General features: G+C 36.9%; 49 non-coding genes across 49 annotated transcripts; all 49 read right to left on the minus strand.

Moving 5' to 3' along the window:
• Nucleotides 1-100: 100 nt before the first annotated feature.
• Nucleotides 101-236, minus strand: LOC146141922 (U4 spliceosomal RNA). Its single transcript, XR_014499727.1, has one exon. It is a non-coding gene; the product is annotated as a U4 spliceosomal RNA (small nuclear RNA).
• A 169-nt stretch (nucleotides 237-405) lies between these two features.
• LOC146141923 (U5 spliceosomal RNA) lies at nucleotides 406-524 on the minus strand. Its single transcript, XR_014499305.1, has one exon. It is a non-coding gene; the product is annotated as a U5 spliceosomal RNA (small nuclear RNA).
• Nucleotides 525-733: 209 nt separating this feature from the next.
• On the minus strand, nucleotides 734-869 carry LOC146141924 (U4 spliceosomal RNA). The gene has a single exon (XR_014499728.1). It is a non-coding gene; the product is annotated as a U4 spliceosomal RNA (small nuclear RNA).
• Nucleotides 870-1,038: 169 nt separating this feature from the next.
• Nucleotides 1,039-1,157, minus strand: LOC146141925 (U5 spliceosomal RNA). The gene has a single exon (XR_014499452.1). It is a non-coding gene; the product is annotated as a U5 spliceosomal RNA (small nuclear RNA).
• A 209-nt stretch (nucleotides 1,158-1,366) lies between these two features.
• Nucleotides 1,367-1,502, minus strand: LOC146141926 (U4 spliceosomal RNA). The gene has a single exon (XR_014499912.1). It is a non-coding gene; the product is annotated as a U4 spliceosomal RNA (small nuclear RNA).
• A 168-nt stretch (nucleotides 1,503-1,670) lies between these two features.
• LOC146141927 (U5 spliceosomal RNA) lies at nucleotides 1,671-1,789 on the minus strand. Its single transcript, XR_014499453.1, has one exon. It is a non-coding gene; the product is annotated as a U5 spliceosomal RNA (small nuclear RNA).
• A 209-nt stretch (nucleotides 1,790-1,998) lies between these two features.
• On the minus strand, nucleotides 1,999-2,134 carry LOC146141928 (U4 spliceosomal RNA). The gene has a single exon (XR_014500036.1). It is a non-coding gene; the product is annotated as a U4 spliceosomal RNA (small nuclear RNA).
• A 169-nt stretch (nucleotides 2,135-2,303) lies between these two features.
• LOC146141929 (U5 spliceosomal RNA) lies at nucleotides 2,304-2,422 on the minus strand. Its single transcript, XR_014499575.1, has one exon. It is a non-coding gene; the product is annotated as a U5 spliceosomal RNA (small nuclear RNA).
• A 208-nt stretch (nucleotides 2,423-2,630) lies between these two features.
• Nucleotides 2,631-2,766, minus strand: LOC146141930 (U4 spliceosomal RNA). Its single transcript, XR_014499781.1, has one exon. It is a non-coding gene; the product is annotated as a U4 spliceosomal RNA (small nuclear RNA).
• Nucleotides 2,767-2,935: 169 nt separating this feature from the next.
• LOC146141931 (U5 spliceosomal RNA) lies at nucleotides 2,936-3,054 on the minus strand. Its single transcript, XR_014499576.1, has one exon. It is a non-coding gene; the product is annotated as a U5 spliceosomal RNA (small nuclear RNA).
• Nucleotides 3,055-3,261: 207 nt separating this feature from the next.
• LOC146141932 (U4 spliceosomal RNA) lies at nucleotides 3,262-3,397 on the minus strand. The gene has a single exon (XR_014499805.1). It is a non-coding gene; the product is annotated as a U4 spliceosomal RNA (small nuclear RNA).
• Nucleotides 3,398-3,566: 169 nt separating this feature from the next.
• LOC146141933 (U5 spliceosomal RNA) lies at nucleotides 3,567-3,685 on the minus strand. The gene has a single exon (XR_014499306.1). It is a non-coding gene; the product is annotated as a U5 spliceosomal RNA (small nuclear RNA).
• A 209-nt stretch (nucleotides 3,686-3,894) lies between these two features.
• LOC146141934 (U4 spliceosomal RNA) lies at nucleotides 3,895-4,030 on the minus strand. The gene has a single exon (XR_014499729.1). It is a non-coding gene; the product is annotated as a U4 spliceosomal RNA (small nuclear RNA).
• Nucleotides 4,031-4,199: 169 nt separating this feature from the next.
• On the minus strand, nucleotides 4,200-4,318 carry LOC146141935 (U5 spliceosomal RNA). The gene has a single exon (XR_014499454.1). It is a non-coding gene; the product is annotated as a U5 spliceosomal RNA (small nuclear RNA).
• Nucleotides 4,319-4,527: 209 nt separating this feature from the next.
• LOC146141936 (U4 spliceosomal RNA) lies at nucleotides 4,528-4,663 on the minus strand. The gene has a single exon (XR_014499939.1). It is a non-coding gene; the product is annotated as a U4 spliceosomal RNA (small nuclear RNA).
• Nucleotides 4,664-4,831: 168 nt separating this feature from the next.
• Nucleotides 4,832-4,950, minus strand: LOC146141937 (U5 spliceosomal RNA). Its single transcript, XR_014499455.1, has one exon. It is a non-coding gene; the product is annotated as a U5 spliceosomal RNA (small nuclear RNA).
• Nucleotides 4,951-5,159: 209 nt separating this feature from the next.
• Nucleotides 5,160-5,295, minus strand: LOC146141938 (U4 spliceosomal RNA). The gene has a single exon (XR_014499970.1). It is a non-coding gene; the product is annotated as a U4 spliceosomal RNA (small nuclear RNA).
• Nucleotides 5,296-5,463: 168 nt separating this feature from the next.
• On the minus strand, nucleotides 5,464-5,582 carry LOC146141939 (U5 spliceosomal RNA). Its single transcript, XR_014499457.1, has one exon. It is a non-coding gene; the product is annotated as a U5 spliceosomal RNA (small nuclear RNA).
• A 209-nt stretch (nucleotides 5,583-5,791) lies between these two features.
• LOC146141940 (U4 spliceosomal RNA) lies at nucleotides 5,792-5,927 on the minus strand. The gene has a single exon (XR_014499991.1). It is a non-coding gene; the product is annotated as a U4 spliceosomal RNA (small nuclear RNA).
• Nucleotides 5,928-6,095: 168 nt separating this feature from the next.
• On the minus strand, nucleotides 6,096-6,214 carry LOC146141941 (U5 spliceosomal RNA). The gene has a single exon (XR_014499498.1). It is a non-coding gene; the product is annotated as a U5 spliceosomal RNA (small nuclear RNA).
• A 209-nt stretch (nucleotides 6,215-6,423) lies between these two features.
• Nucleotides 6,424-6,559, minus strand: LOC146141942 (U4 spliceosomal RNA). Its single transcript, XR_014499731.1, has one exon. It is a non-coding gene; the product is annotated as a U4 spliceosomal RNA (small nuclear RNA).
• Nucleotides 6,560-6,725: 166 nt separating this feature from the next.
• Nucleotides 6,726-6,844, minus strand: LOC146141943 (U5 spliceosomal RNA). Its single transcript, XR_014499307.1, has one exon. It is a non-coding gene; the product is annotated as a U5 spliceosomal RNA (small nuclear RNA).
• Nucleotides 6,845-7,053: 209 nt separating this feature from the next.
• On the minus strand, nucleotides 7,054-7,189 carry LOC146141944 (U4 spliceosomal RNA). Its single transcript, XR_014499733.1, has one exon. It is a non-coding gene; the product is annotated as a U4 spliceosomal RNA (small nuclear RNA).
• A 169-nt stretch (nucleotides 7,190-7,358) lies between these two features.
• On the minus strand, nucleotides 7,359-7,477 carry LOC146141945 (U5 spliceosomal RNA). The gene has a single exon (XR_014499308.1). It is a non-coding gene; the product is annotated as a U5 spliceosomal RNA (small nuclear RNA).
• Nucleotides 7,478-7,686: 209 nt separating this feature from the next.
• LOC146141946 (U4 spliceosomal RNA) lies at nucleotides 7,687-7,822 on the minus strand. The gene has a single exon (XR_014499734.1). It is a non-coding gene; the product is annotated as a U4 spliceosomal RNA (small nuclear RNA).
• Nucleotides 7,823-7,990: 168 nt separating this feature from the next.
• On the minus strand, nucleotides 7,991-8,109 carry LOC146141947 (U5 spliceosomal RNA). Its single transcript, XR_014499510.1, has one exon. It is a non-coding gene; the product is annotated as a U5 spliceosomal RNA (small nuclear RNA).
• Nucleotides 8,110-8,318: 209 nt separating this feature from the next.
• On the minus strand, nucleotides 8,319-8,454 carry LOC146141948 (U4 spliceosomal RNA). Its single transcript, XR_014500048.1, has one exon. It is a non-coding gene; the product is annotated as a U4 spliceosomal RNA (small nuclear RNA).
• A 169-nt stretch (nucleotides 8,455-8,623) lies between these two features.
• On the minus strand, nucleotides 8,624-8,742 carry LOC146141949 (U5 spliceosomal RNA). The gene has a single exon (XR_014499577.1). It is a non-coding gene; the product is annotated as a U5 spliceosomal RNA (small nuclear RNA).
• Nucleotides 8,743-8,950: 208 nt separating this feature from the next.
• Nucleotides 8,951-9,086, minus strand: LOC146141950 (U4 spliceosomal RNA). Its single transcript, XR_014499701.1, has one exon. It is a non-coding gene; the product is annotated as a U4 spliceosomal RNA (small nuclear RNA).
• A 169-nt stretch (nucleotides 9,087-9,255) lies between these two features.
• On the minus strand, nucleotides 9,256-9,374 carry LOC146141951 (U5 spliceosomal RNA). The gene has a single exon (XR_014499579.1). It is a non-coding gene; the product is annotated as a U5 spliceosomal RNA (small nuclear RNA).
• A 207-nt stretch (nucleotides 9,375-9,581) lies between these two features.
• Nucleotides 9,582-9,717, minus strand: LOC146141952 (U4 spliceosomal RNA). The gene has a single exon (XR_014499806.1). It is a non-coding gene; the product is annotated as a U4 spliceosomal RNA (small nuclear RNA).
• A 169-nt stretch (nucleotides 9,718-9,886) lies between these two features.
• LOC146141953 (U5 spliceosomal RNA) lies at nucleotides 9,887-10,005 on the minus strand. Its single transcript, XR_014499458.1, has one exon. It is a non-coding gene; the product is annotated as a U5 spliceosomal RNA (small nuclear RNA).
• Nucleotides 10,006-10,214: 209 nt separating this feature from the next.
• Nucleotides 10,215-10,350, minus strand: LOC146141954 (U4 spliceosomal RNA). Its single transcript, XR_014499972.1, has one exon. It is a non-coding gene; the product is annotated as a U4 spliceosomal RNA (small nuclear RNA).
• A 168-nt stretch (nucleotides 10,351-10,518) lies between these two features.
• LOC146141955 (U5 spliceosomal RNA) lies at nucleotides 10,519-10,637 on the minus strand. Its single transcript, XR_014499608.1, has one exon. It is a non-coding gene; the product is annotated as a U5 spliceosomal RNA (small nuclear RNA).
• Nucleotides 10,638-10,846: 209 nt separating this feature from the next.
• Nucleotides 10,847-10,982, minus strand: LOC146141956 (U4 spliceosomal RNA). Its single transcript, XR_014500014.1, has one exon. It is a non-coding gene; the product is annotated as a U4 spliceosomal RNA (small nuclear RNA).
• Nucleotides 10,983-11,151: 169 nt separating this feature from the next.
• On the minus strand, nucleotides 11,152-11,270 carry LOC146141957 (U5 spliceosomal RNA). The gene has a single exon (XR_014499620.1). It is a non-coding gene; the product is annotated as a U5 spliceosomal RNA (small nuclear RNA).
• A 207-nt stretch (nucleotides 11,271-11,477) lies between these two features.
• Nucleotides 11,478-11,613, minus strand: LOC146141958 (U4 spliceosomal RNA). The gene has a single exon (XR_014499735.1). It is a non-coding gene; the product is annotated as a U4 spliceosomal RNA (small nuclear RNA).
• Nucleotides 11,614-11,782: 169 nt separating this feature from the next.
• LOC146141959 (U5 spliceosomal RNA) lies at nucleotides 11,783-11,901 on the minus strand. Its single transcript, XR_014499459.1, has one exon. It is a non-coding gene; the product is annotated as a U5 spliceosomal RNA (small nuclear RNA).
• A 209-nt stretch (nucleotides 11,902-12,110) lies between these two features.
• Nucleotides 12,111-12,246, minus strand: LOC146141960 (U4 spliceosomal RNA). Its single transcript, XR_014499973.1, has one exon. It is a non-coding gene; the product is annotated as a U4 spliceosomal RNA (small nuclear RNA).
• Nucleotides 12,247-12,415: 169 nt separating this feature from the next.
• LOC146141961 (U5 spliceosomal RNA) lies at nucleotides 12,416-12,534 on the minus strand. Its single transcript, XR_014499609.1, has one exon. It is a non-coding gene; the product is annotated as a U5 spliceosomal RNA (small nuclear RNA).
• A 209-nt stretch (nucleotides 12,535-12,743) lies between these two features.
• On the minus strand, nucleotides 12,744-12,879 carry LOC146141962 (U4 spliceosomal RNA). The gene has a single exon (XR_014500015.1). It is a non-coding gene; the product is annotated as a U4 spliceosomal RNA (small nuclear RNA).
• Nucleotides 12,880-13,048: 169 nt separating this feature from the next.
• On the minus strand, nucleotides 13,049-13,167 carry LOC146141963 (U5 spliceosomal RNA). The gene has a single exon (XR_014499621.1). It is a non-coding gene; the product is annotated as a U5 spliceosomal RNA (small nuclear RNA).
• A 207-nt stretch (nucleotides 13,168-13,374) lies between these two features.
• On the minus strand, nucleotides 13,375-13,510 carry LOC146141964 (U4 spliceosomal RNA). The gene has a single exon (XR_014499736.1). It is a non-coding gene; the product is annotated as a U4 spliceosomal RNA (small nuclear RNA).
• Nucleotides 13,511-13,679: 169 nt separating this feature from the next.
• On the minus strand, nucleotides 13,680-13,798 carry LOC146141965 (U5 spliceosomal RNA). The gene has a single exon (XR_014499460.1). It is a non-coding gene; the product is annotated as a U5 spliceosomal RNA (small nuclear RNA).
• A 209-nt stretch (nucleotides 13,799-14,007) lies between these two features.
• Nucleotides 14,008-14,143, minus strand: LOC146141966 (U4 spliceosomal RNA). Its single transcript, XR_014499974.1, has one exon. It is a non-coding gene; the product is annotated as a U4 spliceosomal RNA (small nuclear RNA).
• Nucleotides 14,144-14,312: 169 nt separating this feature from the next.
• LOC146141967 (U5 spliceosomal RNA) lies at nucleotides 14,313-14,431 on the minus strand. Its single transcript, XR_014499610.1, has one exon. It is a non-coding gene; the product is annotated as a U5 spliceosomal RNA (small nuclear RNA).
• A 209-nt stretch (nucleotides 14,432-14,640) lies between these two features.
• On the minus strand, nucleotides 14,641-14,776 carry LOC146141968 (U4 spliceosomal RNA). Its single transcript, XR_014500016.1, has one exon. It is a non-coding gene; the product is annotated as a U4 spliceosomal RNA (small nuclear RNA).
• A 169-nt stretch (nucleotides 14,777-14,945) lies between these two features.
• Nucleotides 14,946-15,064, minus strand: LOC146141969 (U5 spliceosomal RNA). The gene has a single exon (XR_014499622.1). It is a non-coding gene; the product is annotated as a U5 spliceosomal RNA (small nuclear RNA).
• A 208-nt stretch (nucleotides 15,065-15,272) lies between these two features.
• Nucleotides 15,273-15,408, minus strand: LOC146141970 (U4 spliceosomal RNA). Its single transcript, XR_014499913.1, has one exon. It is a non-coding gene; the product is annotated as a U4 spliceosomal RNA (small nuclear RNA).
• Between the last annotated feature and the right edge of the window lie 62 nt (nucleotides 15,409-15,470).

Here is a 15,470-nt window from a genome sequence, read left to right on the forward strand (position 1 = left end):
TTAGTGTGACAAACTTCATCAAAAGAAACATAAAACAACTAATATATAGAAGAAAGCAGATTTTTTACATATTTGTGCAAGAGATGTTGTCTGGATAACGATTTCTTAAAACCGGTCAAATATTGCCGCGAAAGCTTTTTAAGCCATCGGGCGGGGTATTGGGTATAGTTTTCAACTAGCAATAATCGCGCCTCGGATAAACCTCATCAGCTACGATATCGCCACTGCGCAAAGACAACCACACGCAGTTCGAGATAGCAATAAACGACTAATTTATTTTTTTTAGTTTGTTGCATCCTTCACCCCGACGCAGAGATACGTTAAACTTGTAGACTACACTAAATCAGGTCTTCTTTTATTTTGAACTGCTTAGATTAAGCCAAGTTTAACTCATTTTTCGGTAAAACTGCAGAACATGTCTGCAGATGCAAGAAATAACTAAAGACTCATTGCAATGTCCCACTTCACGGAAATCTTTAGTAAAAGGCGAAAGATTTACACGTTGTGAAGTGAGACCAGAGTAACGAGGTTTTGGCATTTTATGTTTATAACGGAAGTTACTGCGACTAAGAATTGCTGTGCCAGGCAACCCTTGGGATGCCATAAAAGACAATTTCGCTACTGAATCTATATTTAGTGTGACAAACTTTACCAAAAGAAACATAAAACAACTAATCTATAGAAGAAAGTCGATTTTCGACATAGTTGTGAAAGAGATGTTGTCTGGATAACGATTTCTTAAAACCGGTCAAATATTGCCGCGAAAGCTTTTTAAGCCATCGGGCGGGGTATTGGGTATAGTTTTCAACTAGCAATAATCGCGCCTCGGATAAACCTCATCAGCTACGATATCGCCACTGCGCAAAGACAACCACACGCAGTTCGAGATAGCAATAAACGACTAATTTATTTTTTTTAGTTTGTTGCAACCTTCACCCCGATGCAGAGATACGTTAAACTTGTAGACTACACTAAATCAGGTCTTCTTTTATTTTGAACTGCTTAGATTAAGTCAAGTTTAACTCATTTTTCGGTAAAACTGCAGAACATGTCTGCAGATGCAAGAAATAACTAAAGACTCATTGCAATGTCCCACTTCACGGAAATCTTTAGTAAAAGGCGAAAGATTTACACGTTGTGAAATGAGACCAGAGTAACGAGGTTTTAGCATTTTATGTTTATAACGGAAGTTACTGCGACTAAGAATTACTGTTCCAGGGAACTCTTGGGATGCCATAAAAGACAATTTTGCTACTGAATCTATATTTAGTTTGACAAACTTTACCAAATAAAAAATAAAACAACTAATCTATAGATGAAAGTAGATTTTCGACATAATTGTGAAAGAGATGTTGTCTGGATAACGATTTCTTAAAACCGGTCAAATATTGCCGCGAAAGCTTTTTAAGCCATCGGGCGGGGTATTGGGTATAGTTTTCAACTAGCAATAATCGCGCCTCGGATAAACCTCATCAGCTACGATATCGTCACTGCGCAAAGTCAACCACACGCAGTTCGAGATAGCAATAAACGACTAATTTATTTTTTTAGTTTGTTGCAACCTTCACCCCGATGCAGAGATACGTTAAACTTGTAGACTACACTAAATCAGGTCTTCTTTTATTTTGAACTGCTTAGATTAAGTCAAGTTTAACTCATTTTTCGGTAAAACTGCAGAACATGTCTGCAGATGCAAGAAATAACTAAAGACTCATTGCAATGTCCCACTTCACGGAAATCTTTAGTAAAAGGCGAAAGATTTACACGTTGTGAAATGAGACCAGAGTAACGAGGTTTTAGCATTTTATGTTTATAACGGAAGTTACTGCGACTAAGAATTACTGTTCCAGGGAACTCTTGGGATGCCATAAAAGACAATTTTGCTACTGAATCTATATTTAGTTTGACAAACTTTACCAAATAAAAAATAAAACAACTAATCTATAGAAGAAAGTAGATTTTCGACATAATTGTGAAAGAGATGTTGTCTGGATAACGATTTCTTAAAACCGGTCAAATATTGCCGCGAAATCTTTTTAAGCCATCGGGCGGGGTATTGGGTATAGTTTTCAACTAGCAATAATCGCGCCTCGGATAAACCTCATCAGCTACAATATCGCCAGTGCGCAAAGTCAACCACACGCAGTTCGAGATAGCAATAAACGACTAATTTATTTTTTTTAGTTTGTTGCAACCTTCACCCCGATGCAGAGATACGTTAAACTTGTAGACTACACTAAATCAGGTCTTCTTTTATTTTGAACTGCTTAGATTAAGTCAAGTTTAACTCATTTTTCGGTAAAACTGCAGAACATGTCTGCAGATGCAAGAAATAACTAAAGACTCATTGCAATGTCCCACTTCACGGAAATCTTTAGTAAAAGGCGAAAGATTTTCACGTTGTGAAATGAGACCAGAGAAACGAGGTTTGACATTTTATGTTTATAACCGAAGTTACTGCGACTAAGAATTGCTGTGCCAGGGAACTCTTGGGATGCCATAGAAGACAATTTTGCTACTGAATCTATATTTAGTGTGACAAACTTCATCAAAAGAAACATAAAACAACTAATATATAGAAGAAAGCAGATTTTTTACATATTTGTGCAAGAGATGTTGTCTGTATAACGATTTCTTAAAACCGGTCAAATATTGCCGCGAAAGCTTTTTAAGCCATCGGGCGGGGTATTGGATATAGTTTTCAACTAGCAAAAATCGCGCCTCGGATAAACCTCATTAGCTACGATATCGCCACTGCGCAAAGTCAACGACATGCAGTTCGAGATAGTAGTAAACGACTAATCTATTTTTTTTAATTTGTTGCAACCTTCACGCCGATGCAAAGATACGTTAAACTTGTAGACTAAACTAAATTAGATCTTCTTTTATTTTGAACTGCTTAGATTAAGTCAAGTTTAACTCATTTTTCGGTAAAACTGCAGAACATGTCTGCAGATGCAAGAAATAACTAAAGACTCATTGCAATGTCCCACTTCACGGAAATCTTTAGTAAAAGGCGAAAGATTTTCACGTTGTGAAATGAGACCAGAGAAACGAGGTTTGACATTTTATGTTTATAACGGAAGTTACTTCGACTAAGAATTGCTGTGCCAGGCAAATCTTGGGATGCCATAGAAGACAATCTTGCTACTGAATCTAAATTTAGTGAGACAAACTTTACCAAAAAAACATAAAACGACTGATATATAGCAGAAAGCAGATTTTCTACATAGTTGTGAAAGAGATCTTGTCTGGATAACGATTTCTTAAAACCGGTCAAATATTGCCGCGAAAGCTTTTTCAGCTATCGGGCGGGGTATTGGGTATAGTTTTCAACTAGCAATAATCGCGCCTCGGATAAACCTCATCAGCTACGATATCGCCACTGCGCAAAGACAACCACACGCAGTTCGAGATAGCAACAAACGACTAATTTATTTTTTTTAGTTTGTTGCAACCTTCACCCCGATGCAGAGATACGTTAAACTTGTAGACTACACTAAATCAGGTCTTCTTTTATTTTGAACTGCTTAGATTAAGCCAAGTTTAACTCATTTTTCGGTAAAACTGCAGAACATGTCTGCAGATGCAAGAAATAACTAAAGACTCATTGCAATGTCCCACTTCACGGAAATCTTTAGTAAAAGGCGAAAGATTTACACGTTGTGAAGTGAGACCAGAGTAACGAGGTTTTGGCATTTTATGTTTATAACGGAAGTTACTGCGACTAAGAATTGCTGTGCCAGGCAACCCTTGGGATGCCATAAAAGACAATTTCGCTACTGAATCTATATTTAGTGTGACAAACTTTACCAAAAGAAACATAAAACAACTAATCTATAGAAGAAAGTCGATTTTCGACATAGTTGTGAAAGAGATGTTGTCTGGATAACGATTTCTTAAAACCGGTCAAATATTGCCGCGAAAGCTTTTTAAGCCATCGGGCGGGGTATTGGGTATAGTTTTCAACTAGCAATAATCGCGCCTCGGATAAACCTCATCAGCTACGATATCGCCACTGCGCAAAGACAACCACACGCAGTTCGAGATAGCAATAAACGACTAATTTATTTTTTTTAGTTTGTTGCAACCTTCACCCCGATGCAGAGATACGTTAAACTTGTAGACTACACTAAATCAGGTCTTCTTTTATTTTGAACTGCTTAGATTAAGTCAAGTTTAACTCATTTTTCGGTAAAACTGCAGAACATGTCTGCAGATGCAAGAAATAACTAAAGACTCATTGCAATGTCCCACTTCACGGAAATCTTTAGTAAAAGGCGAAAGATTTACACGTTGTGAAATGAGACCAGAGTAACGAGGTTTTAGCATTTTATGTTTATAACGGAAGTTACTGCGACTAAGAATTACTGTTCCAGGGAACTCTTGGGATGCCATAAAAGACAATTTTGCTACTGAATCTATATTTAGTTTGACAAACTTTACCAAATAAAAAATAAAACAACTAATCTATAGAAGAAAGTAGATTTTCGACATAATTGTGAAAGAGATGTTGTCTGGATAACGATTTCTTAAAACCGGTCAAATATTGCCGCGAAAGCTTTTTAAGCCATCGGGCGGGGTATTGGGTATAGTTTTCAACTAGCAATAATCGCGCCTCGGATAAACCTCATCAGCTACGATATCGTCACTGCACAAAGTCAACCACACGCAGTTCGAGATAGCAATAAACGACTAATTTATTTTTTTAGTTTGTTGCAACCTTCACCCCGATGCAGAGATACGTTAAACTTGTAGACTACACTAAATCAGGTCTTCTTTTATTTTGAACTGCTTAGATTAAGTCAAGTTTAACTCATTTTTCGGTAAAACTGCAGAACATGTCTGCAGATGCAAGAAATAACTAAAGACTCATTGCAATGTCCCACTTCACGGAAATCTTTAGTAAAAGGCGAAAGATTTACACGTTGTGAAATGAGACCAGAGTAACGAGGTTTTAGCATTTTATGTTTATAACGGAAGTTACTGCGACTAAGAATTACTGTTCCAGGGAACTCTTGGGATGCCATAAAAGACAATTTTGCTACTGAATCTATATTTAGTTTGACAAACTTTACCAAATAAAAAATAAAACAACTAATCTATAGAAGAAAGTAGATTTTCGACATAATTGTGAAAGAGATGTTGTCTGGATAACGATTTCTCAAAACCGGTCAAATATTGCCGCGAAAGCTTTTTAAGCCATCGGGCGGGGTATTGGGTATAGTTTTCAACTAGCAATAATCGCGCCTCGGATAAACCTCATCAGCTACGATATCGTCACTGCGCAAAGTCAACCACACGCAGTTCGAGATAGCAATAAACGACTAATTTATTTTTTTAGTTTGTTGCAACCTTCACCCCGATGCAGAGATACGTTAAACTTGTAGACTACACTAAATCAGGTCTTCTTTTATTTTGAACTGCTTAGATTAAGTCAAGTTTAACTCATTTTTCGGTAAAACTGCAGAACATGTCTGCAGATGCAAGAAATAACTAAAGACTCATTGCAATGTCCCACTTCACGGAAATCTTTAGTAAAAGGCGAAAGATTTACACGTTGTGAAATGAGACCAGAGTAACGAGGTTTTAGCATTTTATGTTTATAACGGAAGTTACTGCGACTAAGAATTGCTGTGCCAGGGAACTCTTGGGATGCCATAAAATACAATTTTGCTACTGAATCTATATTTAGTTTGACAAACTTTACCAAAAGAAAAATAAAACAACTAATCTATAGAAGAAAGTAGATTTTCGACATAGTTGTGAAAGAGATGTTGTCTGGATAACGATTTCTTAAAACCGGTCACATATTGCCGCGAAAGCTTTTTAAGCCATCGGGCGGGGTATTGGGTATAGTTTTCAACTAGCAATAATCGCGCCTCGGATAAACCTCATCAGCTACGATATCGCCTCGGCGCAAAGACAACCACACGCAGTTCGAGATAGCAATAAACGACTAATTTATTTTTTTAGTTTGTTGCAACCTTCACCCCGATGCAGAGATACGTTAAACTTGTAGACTACACTAAATCAGGTCTTCTTTTATTTTGAACTGCTTAGATTAAGTCAAGTTTAACTCATTTTTCGGTAAAACTGCAGAACATGTCTGCAGATGCAAGAAATAACTAAACACTCATTGCAATGTCCCACTTCACGGAAATCTTTAGTAAAAGGCGAAAGATTTACACGTTGTGAAATGAGACCAGAGTAACGAGGTTTTAGCATTTTATGTTTATAACGGAAGTTACTGCGACTAAGAATTACTGTGCCAGGGAACTCTTGGGATGCCATAAAAGACAATTTTGCTACTGAATCTATATTTAGTGTGACAAACTTTACCAAAAGAAACATAAAACAACTAATCTATAGAAGAAAGTCGATTTTCGACATAGTTGTGAAAGAGATGTTGTCTGGATAACGATTTCTTAAAACCGGTCAAATATTGCCGCGAAAGCTTTTTAAGCCATCGGGCGGGGTATTGGGTATAGTTTTCAACTAGCAATAATCGCGCCTCGGATAAACCTCATCAGCTACGATATCGCCACTGCGCAAAGACAACCACACGCAGTTCGAGATAGCAATAAACGACTAATTTATTTTTTTTAGTTTGTTGCAACCTTCACCCCGATGCAGAGATACGTTAAACTTGTAGACTACACTAAATCAGGTCTTTTATTTTGAACTGCTTAGATTAAGTTAAGTTTAACTCATTTTTCGGTGAAACTGCAGAACATGTCTGCAGATGCAAGAAATAACTAAAGACTCATTGCAATGTCCCACTTCACGGAAATCTTTAGTAAAAGGCGAAAGATTTACACGTTGTGAAGTGAGACCAGAGTAACGAGGTTTTGGCATTTTATGTTTATAACGGAAGTTACTGCGACTAAGAATTGCTGTGCCAGGCAACCCTTGGGATGCCATAAAAGACAATTTTGCTACTGAATCTATATTTAGTGTGACAAACTTCATCAAAAGAAACATAAAACAACTAATATATAGAAGAAAGCAGATTTTTTACATATTTGTGCAAGAGATGTTGTCTGGATAACGATTTCTTAAAACCGGTCAAATATTGCCGCGAAAGCTTTTTAAGCCATCGGGCGGGGTATTGGGTATAGTTTTCAACTAGCAATAATCGCGCCTCGGATAAACCTCATCAGCTACGATATCGCCACTGCGCAAAGACAACCACACGCAGTTCGAGATAGCAATAAACGACTAATTTATTTTTTTTAGTTTGTTGCATCCTTCACCCCGACGCAGAGATACGTTAAACTTGTAGACTACACTAAATCAGGTCTTCTTTTATTTTGAACTGCTTAGATTAAGCCAAGTTTAACTCATTTTTCGGTAAAACTGCAGAACATGTCTGCAGATGCAAGAAATAACTAAAGACTCATTGCAATGTCCCACTTCACGGAAATCTTTAGTAAAAGGCGAAAGATTTACACGTTGTGAAGTGAGACCAGAGTAACGAGGTTTTGGCATTTTATGTTTATAACGGAAGTTAGTGCGACTAAGAATTGCTGTGCCAGGCAACCCTTGGGATGCCATAAAAGACAATTTCGCTACTGAATCTATATTTAGTGTGACAAACTTTACCAAAAGAAACATAAAACAACTAATCTATAGAAGAAAGTCGATTTTCGACATAGTTGTGAAAGAGATGTTGTCTGGATAACGATTTCTTAAAACCGGTCAAATATTGCCGCGAAAGCTTTTTAAGCCATCGGGCGGGGTATTGGGTATAGTTTTCAACTAGCAATAATCGCGCCTCGGATAAACCTCATCAGCTACGATATCGCCACTGCGCAAAGACAACCACACGCAGTTCGAGATAGCAATAAACGACTAATTTTTTTTTTTAGTTTGTTGCAACCTTCACCCCGATGCAGAGATACGTTAAACTTGTAGACTACACTAAATCAGGTCTTCTTTTATTTTGAACTGCTTAGATTAAGTCAAGTTTAACTCATTTTTCGGTAAAACTGCAGAACATGTCTGCAGATGCAAGAAATAACTAAAGACTCATTGCCATGTCTCACTTCACGGAAATCTTTAGTAAAAGGCGAAAGATTTACACGTTGTGAAATGAGACCAGAGTAACGAGGTTTTAGCATTTTATGTTTATAACGGAAGTTACTGCGACTAAGAATTGCTGTGCCAGGGAACTCTTGGGATGCCATAAAAGACAATTTTGCTACTGAATCTATATTTAGTTTGACAAACTTTACCAAAAGAAACATAAAACAACTAATCTATAGAAGAAAGTAGATTTTCGACGTAGTTGTGAAAGAGATGTTGTCTGGATAACGATTTCTTAAAACCGGTCAAATATTGCCGCGAAATCTTTTTAAGCCATCGGGCGGGGTATTGGGTATAGTTTTCAAATAGCAATAATCGCGCCTCGGATAAACCTCATCAGCTACAATATCGCCACTGCGCAAAGTCAACCACACGCAGTTCGAGATAGCAATAAACGACTAATTTATTTTTTTTAGTTTGTTGCAACCTTCACCCCGATGCAGAGATACGTTAAACTTGTAGACTACACTAAATCAGGTCTTCTTTTATTTTGAACTGCTTAGATTAAGTCAAGTTTAACTCATTTTTCGGTAAAACTGCAGAACATGTCTGCAGATGCAAGAAATAACTAAAGACTCATTGCAATGTCCCACTTCACGGAAATCTTTAGTAAAAGGCGAAAGATTTTCACGTTGTGAAATGAGACCAGAGAAACGAGGTTTGACATTTTATGTTTATAACGGAAGTTACTGCGACTAAGAATTGCTGTGCCAGGGAACTCTTGGGATGCCATAGAAGACAATTTTGCTACTGAATCTATATTTAGTGTGACAAACTTCATCAAAAGAAACATAAAACAACTAATATATAGAAGAAAGCAGATTTTTTACATATTTGTGGAAGAGATGTTGTCTGTATAACGATTTCTTAAAACCGGTCAAATATTGCCGCGAAAGCTTTTTAAGCCATCGGGCGGGGTATTGGGTATAGTTTTCAACTAGCAAAAATCGCGCCTCGGATAAACCTCATTAGCTACGATATCGCCACTGCGCAAAGTCAACGACATGCAGTTCGAGATAGTAGTAAACGACTAATCTATTTTTTTTAATTTGTTGCAACCTTCACGCCGATGCAAAGATACGTTAAACTTGTAGACTAAACTAAATTAGATCTTCTTTTATTTTGAACTGCTTAGATTAAGTCAAGTTTAACTCATTTTTCGGTAAAACTGCAGAACATGTCTGCAGATGCAAGAAATAACTAAAGACTCATTGCAATGTCCCACTTCACGGAAATCTTTAGTAAAAGGCGAAAGATTTTCACGTTGTGAAATGAGACCAGAGAAACGAGGTTTGACATTTTATGTTTATAACGGAAGTTACTTCGACTAAGAATTGCTGTGCCAGGCAAATCTTGGGATGCCATAGAAGACAATCTTGCTACTGAATCTAAATTTAGTGAGACAAACTTTACCAAAAAAACATAAAACGACTGATATATAGCAGAAAGCAGATTTTCTACATAGTTGTGAAAGAGATCTTGTCTGGATAACGATTTCTTAAAACCGGTCAAATATTGCCGCGAAAGCTTTTTCAGCTATCGGGCGGGGTATTGGGTATAGTTTTCAACTAGCAATAATCGCGCCTCGGATAAACCTCATCAGCTACGATATCGCCACTGCGCAAAGACAACCACACGCAGTTCAAGATAGCAATAAACGACTAATTTATTTTTTTTAGTTTGTTGCAACCTTCACCCCGATGCAGAGATACGTTAAACTTGTAGACTACACTAAATCAGGTCTTCTTTTATTTTGAATTGCTTAGATTAAGTCAAGTTTAACTCATTTTTCGGTAAAACTGCAGAACATGTCTGCAGATGCAAGAAATAACTAAAGACTCATTGCAATGTCCCACTTCACGGAAATCTTTAGTAAAAGGCGAAAGATTTACACGTTGTGAAATGAGACCAGAGTAACGAGGTTTTAGCATTTTATGTTTATAACGGAAGTTACTGCGACTAAGAATTACTGTTCCAGGGAACTCTTGGGATGCCATAAAAGACAATTTTGCTACTGAATCTATATTTAGTTTGACAAACTTTACCAAATAAAAAATAAAACAACTAATCTATAGAAGAAAGTAGATTTTCGACATAATTGTGAAAGAGATGTTGTCTGGATAACGATTTCTTAAAACCGGTCAAATATTGCCGCGAAAGCTTTTTAAGCCATCGGGCGGGGTATTGGGTATAGTTTTCAATTAGCAATAATCGCGCCTCGGATAAACCTCATCAGCTACGATATCGTCACTGCGCAAAGTCAACCACACGCAGTTCGAGATAGCAATAAACGACTAATTTATTTTTTTTAGTTTGTTGCAACATTCACCCCGATGCAGAGATAAGTTAAACTTGTAGACTACCTAAATTAGATCTTCTTTTATTTTGAACTGCTTAGATTAAGTCAAGTTTAACTATTTTTTCGGTAAAACTGCAGAACATGTCTGCAGATGCAAGAAATAACTAAAGACTCATTGCAATGTCCCACTTCACGGAAATCTTTAGCAAAATGCGAAAGATTTACACGTTGTGAAGTGAGACCAGAGTAACGAGGTTTTGGCATTTTATGTTTATAACGGAAGTTACTGCGACTAAGAATTGCTGTGCCAGGGAACTCTTGGGATGCCATAGAAGACAATTTTGCTACTGAATCTATATTTAGTGTGACAAACTTCATCAAAAGAAACATAAAACAACTAATATATAGAAGAAAGCAGATTTTTTACATATTTGTGCAAGAGATGTTGTCTGTATAACGATTTCTTAAAACCGGTTAAATATTGCCGCGAAAGCTTTTTAAGCCATCGGGCGGGGTATTGCGTATAGTTTTCAACTAGCAAAAATCGCGCCTCGGATAAACCTCATCAGCTACGATATCGCCACTGCGCAAAGTCAACGACATGCAGTTCGAGATAGTAGTAAACGACTAATCTATTTTTTTTAATTTGTTGCAACCTTCACGCCGATGCAAAGATACGTTAAACTTGTAGACTAAACTAAATTAGATCTTCTTTTATTTTGAACTGCTTAGATTAAGTCAAGTTTAACTCATTTTTCGGTAAAACTGCAGAACATGTCTGCAGATGCAAGAAATAACTAAAGACTCATTGCAATGTCCCACTTCACGGAAATCTTTAGTAAAAGGCGAAATATTTTCACGTTGTGAAATGAGACCAGAGAAACGAGGTTTGACATTTTATGTTTATAACGGAAGTTACTTCGACTAAGAATTGCTGTGCCAGGCAAATCTTGGGATGCCATAGAAGACAATCTTGCTACTGAATCTAAATTTAGTGAGACAAACTTTACCAAAAAAACATAAAACGATTGATATATAGCAGAAAGCAGATTTTCTACATAGTTGTGAAAGAGATCTTGTCTGGATAACGATTTCTTAAAACCGGTCAAATATTGCCGCGAAAGCTTTTTAAGCCATCGGGCGGGGTATTGGGTATAGTTTTCAACTAGCAATAATCGCGCCTCGGATAAACCTCATCAGCTACGATATCGCCACTGCGCAAAGACAACCACACGCAGTTCGAGATAGCAATAAACGACTAATTTATTTTTTTTAGTTTGTTGCAACCTTCACCCCGATGCAGAGATACGTTAAACTTGTAGACTACACTAAATCAGGTCTTCTTTTATTTTGAACTGCTTAGATTAAGTCAAGTTTAACTCATTTTTCGGTAAAACTGCAGAACATGTCTGCAGATGCAAGAAATAACTAAAGACTCATTGCAATGTCCCACTTCACGGAAATCTTTAGTAAAAGGCGAAAGATTTACACGTTGTGAAATGAGACCAGAGTAACGAGGTTTTAGCATTTTATGTTTATAACGGAAGTTACTGCGACTAAGAATTACTGTGCCAGGGAACTCTTGGGATGCCATAAAAGACAATTTTGCTACTGAATCTATATTTAGTTTGACAAACTTTACCAAATAAAAAATAAAACAACTAATCTATAGAAGAAAGTAGATTTTCGACATAATTGTGAAAGAGATGTTGTCTGGATAACGATTTCTTAAAACCGGTCAAATATTGCCGCGAAAGCTTTTTAAGCCATCGGGCGGGGTATTGGGTATAGTTTTCAATTAGCAATAATCGCGCCTCGGATAAACCTCATCAGCTACGATATCGTCACTGCGCAAAGTCAACCACACGCAGTTCGAGATAGCAATAAACGACTAATTTATTTTTTTTAGTTTGTTGCAACATTCACCCCGATGCAGAGATAAGTTAAACTTGTAGACTAAACTAAATTAGATCTTCTTTTATTTTGAACTGCTTAGATTAAGTCAAGTTTAACTATTTTTTCGGTAAAACTGCAGAACATGTCTGCAGATGCAAGAAATAACTAAAGACTCATTGCAATGTCCCACTTCACGGAAATCTTTAGCAAAATGCGAAAGATTTACACGTTGTGAAGTGAGACCAGAGTAACGAGGTTTTGGCATTTTATGTTTATAACGGAAGTTACTGCGACTAAGAATTGCTGTGCCAGGGAACTCTTGGGATGCCATAGAAGACAATTTTGCTACTGAATCTATATTTAGTGTGACAAACTTCATCAAAAGAAACATAAAACAACTAATATATAGAAGAAAGCAGATTTTTTACATATTTGTGCAAGAGATGTTGTCTGTATAACGATTTCTTAAAACCGGTTAAATATTGCCGCGAAAGCTTTTTAAGCCATCGGGCGGGGTATTGCGTATAGTTTTCAACTAGCAAAAATCGCGCCTCGGATAAACCTCATCAGCTACGATATCGCCACTGCGCAAAGTCAACGACATGCAGTTCGAGATAGTAGTAAACGACTAATCTATTTTTTTTAATTTGTTGCAACCTTCACGCCGATGCAAAGATACGTTAAACTTGTAGACTAAACTAAATTAGATCTTCTTTTATTTTGAACTGCTTAGATTAAGTCAAGTTTAACTCATTTTTCGGTAAAACTGCAGAACATGTCTGCAGATGCAAGAAATAACTAAAGACTCATTGCAATGTCCCACTTCACGGAAATCTTTAGTAAAAGGCGAAATATTTTCACGTTGTGAAATGAGACCAGAGAAACGAGGTTTGACATTTTATGTTTATAACGGAAGTTACTTCGACTAAGAATTGCTGTGCCAGGCAAATCTTGGGATGCCATAGAAGACAATCTTGCTACTGAATCTAAATTTAGTGAGACAAACTTTACCAAAAAAACATAAAACGATTGATATATAGCAGAAAGCAGATTTTCTACATAGTTGTGAAAGAGATCTTGTCTGGATAACGATTTCTTAAAACCGGTCAAATATTGCCGCGAAAGCTTTTTAAGCCATCGGGCGGGGTATTGGGTATAGTTTTCAACTAGCAATAATCGCGCCTCGGATAAACCTCATCAGCTACGATATCGCCACTGCGCAAAGACAACCACACGCAGTTCGAGATAGCAATAAACGACTAATTTATTTTTTTTAGTTTGTTGCAACCTTCACCCCGATGCAGAGATACGTTAAACTTGTAGACTACACTAAATCAGGTCTTCTTTTATTTTGAACTGCTTAGATTAAGTCAAGTTTAACTCATTTTTCGGTAAAACTGCAGAACATGTCTGCAGATGCAAGAAATAACTAAAGACTCATTGCAATGTCCCACTTCACGGAAATCTTTAGTAAAAGGCGAAAGATTTACACGTTGTGAAATGAGACCAGAGTAACGAGGTTTTAGCATTTTATGTTTATAACGGAAGTTACTGCGACTAAGAATTACTGTGCCAGGGAACTCTTGGGATGCCATAAAAGACAATTTTGCTACTGAATCTATATTTAGTTTGACAAACTTTACCAAATAAAAAATAAAACAACTAATCTATAGAAGAAAGTAGATTTTCGACATAATTGTGAAAGAGATGTTGTCTGGATAACGATTTCTTAAAACCGGTCAAATATTGCCGCGAAAGCTTTTTAAGCCATCGGGCGGGGTATTGGGTATAGTTTTCAATTAGCAATAATCGCGCCTCGGATAAACCTCATCAGCTACGATATCGTCACTGCGCAAAGTCAACCACACGCAGTTCGAGATAGCAATAAACGACTAATTTATTTTTTTTAGTTTGTTGCAACATTCACCCCGATGCAGAGATAAGTTAAACTTGTAGACTAAACTAAATTAGATCTTCTTTTATTTTGAACTGCTTAGATTAAGTCAAGTTTAACTATTTTTTCGGTAAAACTGCAGAACATGTCTGCAGATGCAAGAAATAACTAAAGACTCATTGCAATGTCCCACTTCACGGAAATCTTTAGCAAAATGCGAAAGATTTACACGTTGTGAAGTGAGACCAGAGTAACGAGGTTTTGGCATTTTATGTTTATAACGGAAGTTACTGCGACTAAGAATTGCTGTGCCAGGGAACTCTTGGGATGCCATAGAAGACAATTTTGCTACTGAATCTATATTTAGTGTGACAAACTTCATCAAAAGAAACATAAAACAACTAATATATAGAAGAAAGCAGATTTTTTACATATTTGTGCAAGAGATGTTGTCTGTATAACGATTTCTTAAAACCGGTTAAATATTGCCGCGAAAGCTTTTTAAGCCATCGGGCGGGGTATTGCGTATAGTTTTCAACTAGCAAAAATCGCGCCTCGGATAAACCTCATCAGCTACGATATCGCCACTGCGCAAAGTCAACGACATGCAGTTCGAGATAGTAGTAAACGACTAATCTATTTTTTTTAATTTGTTGCAACCTTCACGCCGATGCAAAGATACGTTAAACTTGTAGACTAAACTAAATTAGATCTTCTTTTATTTTGAACTGCTTAGATTAAGTCAAGTTTAACTCATTTTTCGGTAAAACTGCAGAACATGTCTGCAGATGCAAGAAATAACTAAAGACTCATTGCAATGTCCCACTTCACGGAAATCTTTAGTAAAAGGCGAAATATTTTCACGTTGTGAAATGAGACCAGAGAAACGAGGTTTGACATTTTATGTTTATAACGGAAGTTACTTCGACTAAGAATTGCTGTGCCAGGCAAATCTTGGGATGCCATAGAAGACAATCTTGCTACTGAATCTAAATTTAGTGTGACAAACTTCATCAAAAGAAAAATAAAACAACTAATCTATAGAAGAAAGTAGATTTTCGACATAGTTGTGAAAGAGATGTTGTCTGGATAACGATTTCTTAAAACCGGTCAAATATTGCCGCGAAAGCTTTTTAAGCCATCGGGCGGGGTATTGGGTATAGTTTTCAACTAGCAATAATCGCGCCTCGGATAAACCTCATCAGCTACGATATCGTCACTGCGCAAAGTCAACCACACGCAGTTCGAGATAGCAATAAACGACTAATTTTTTTTTTAGTTTGTTGCAACATT

Source organism: Ascidiella aspersa, chromosome 5 (genome assembly GCF_963924565.1).
Source record: "Ascidiella aspersa chromosome 5, kaAscAspe10.2, whole genome shotgun sequence".
Classification (NCBI taxonomy): domain Eukaryota; kingdom Metazoa; phylum Chordata; class Ascidiacea; order Phlebobranchia; family Ascidiidae; genus Ascidiella; species Ascidiella aspersa.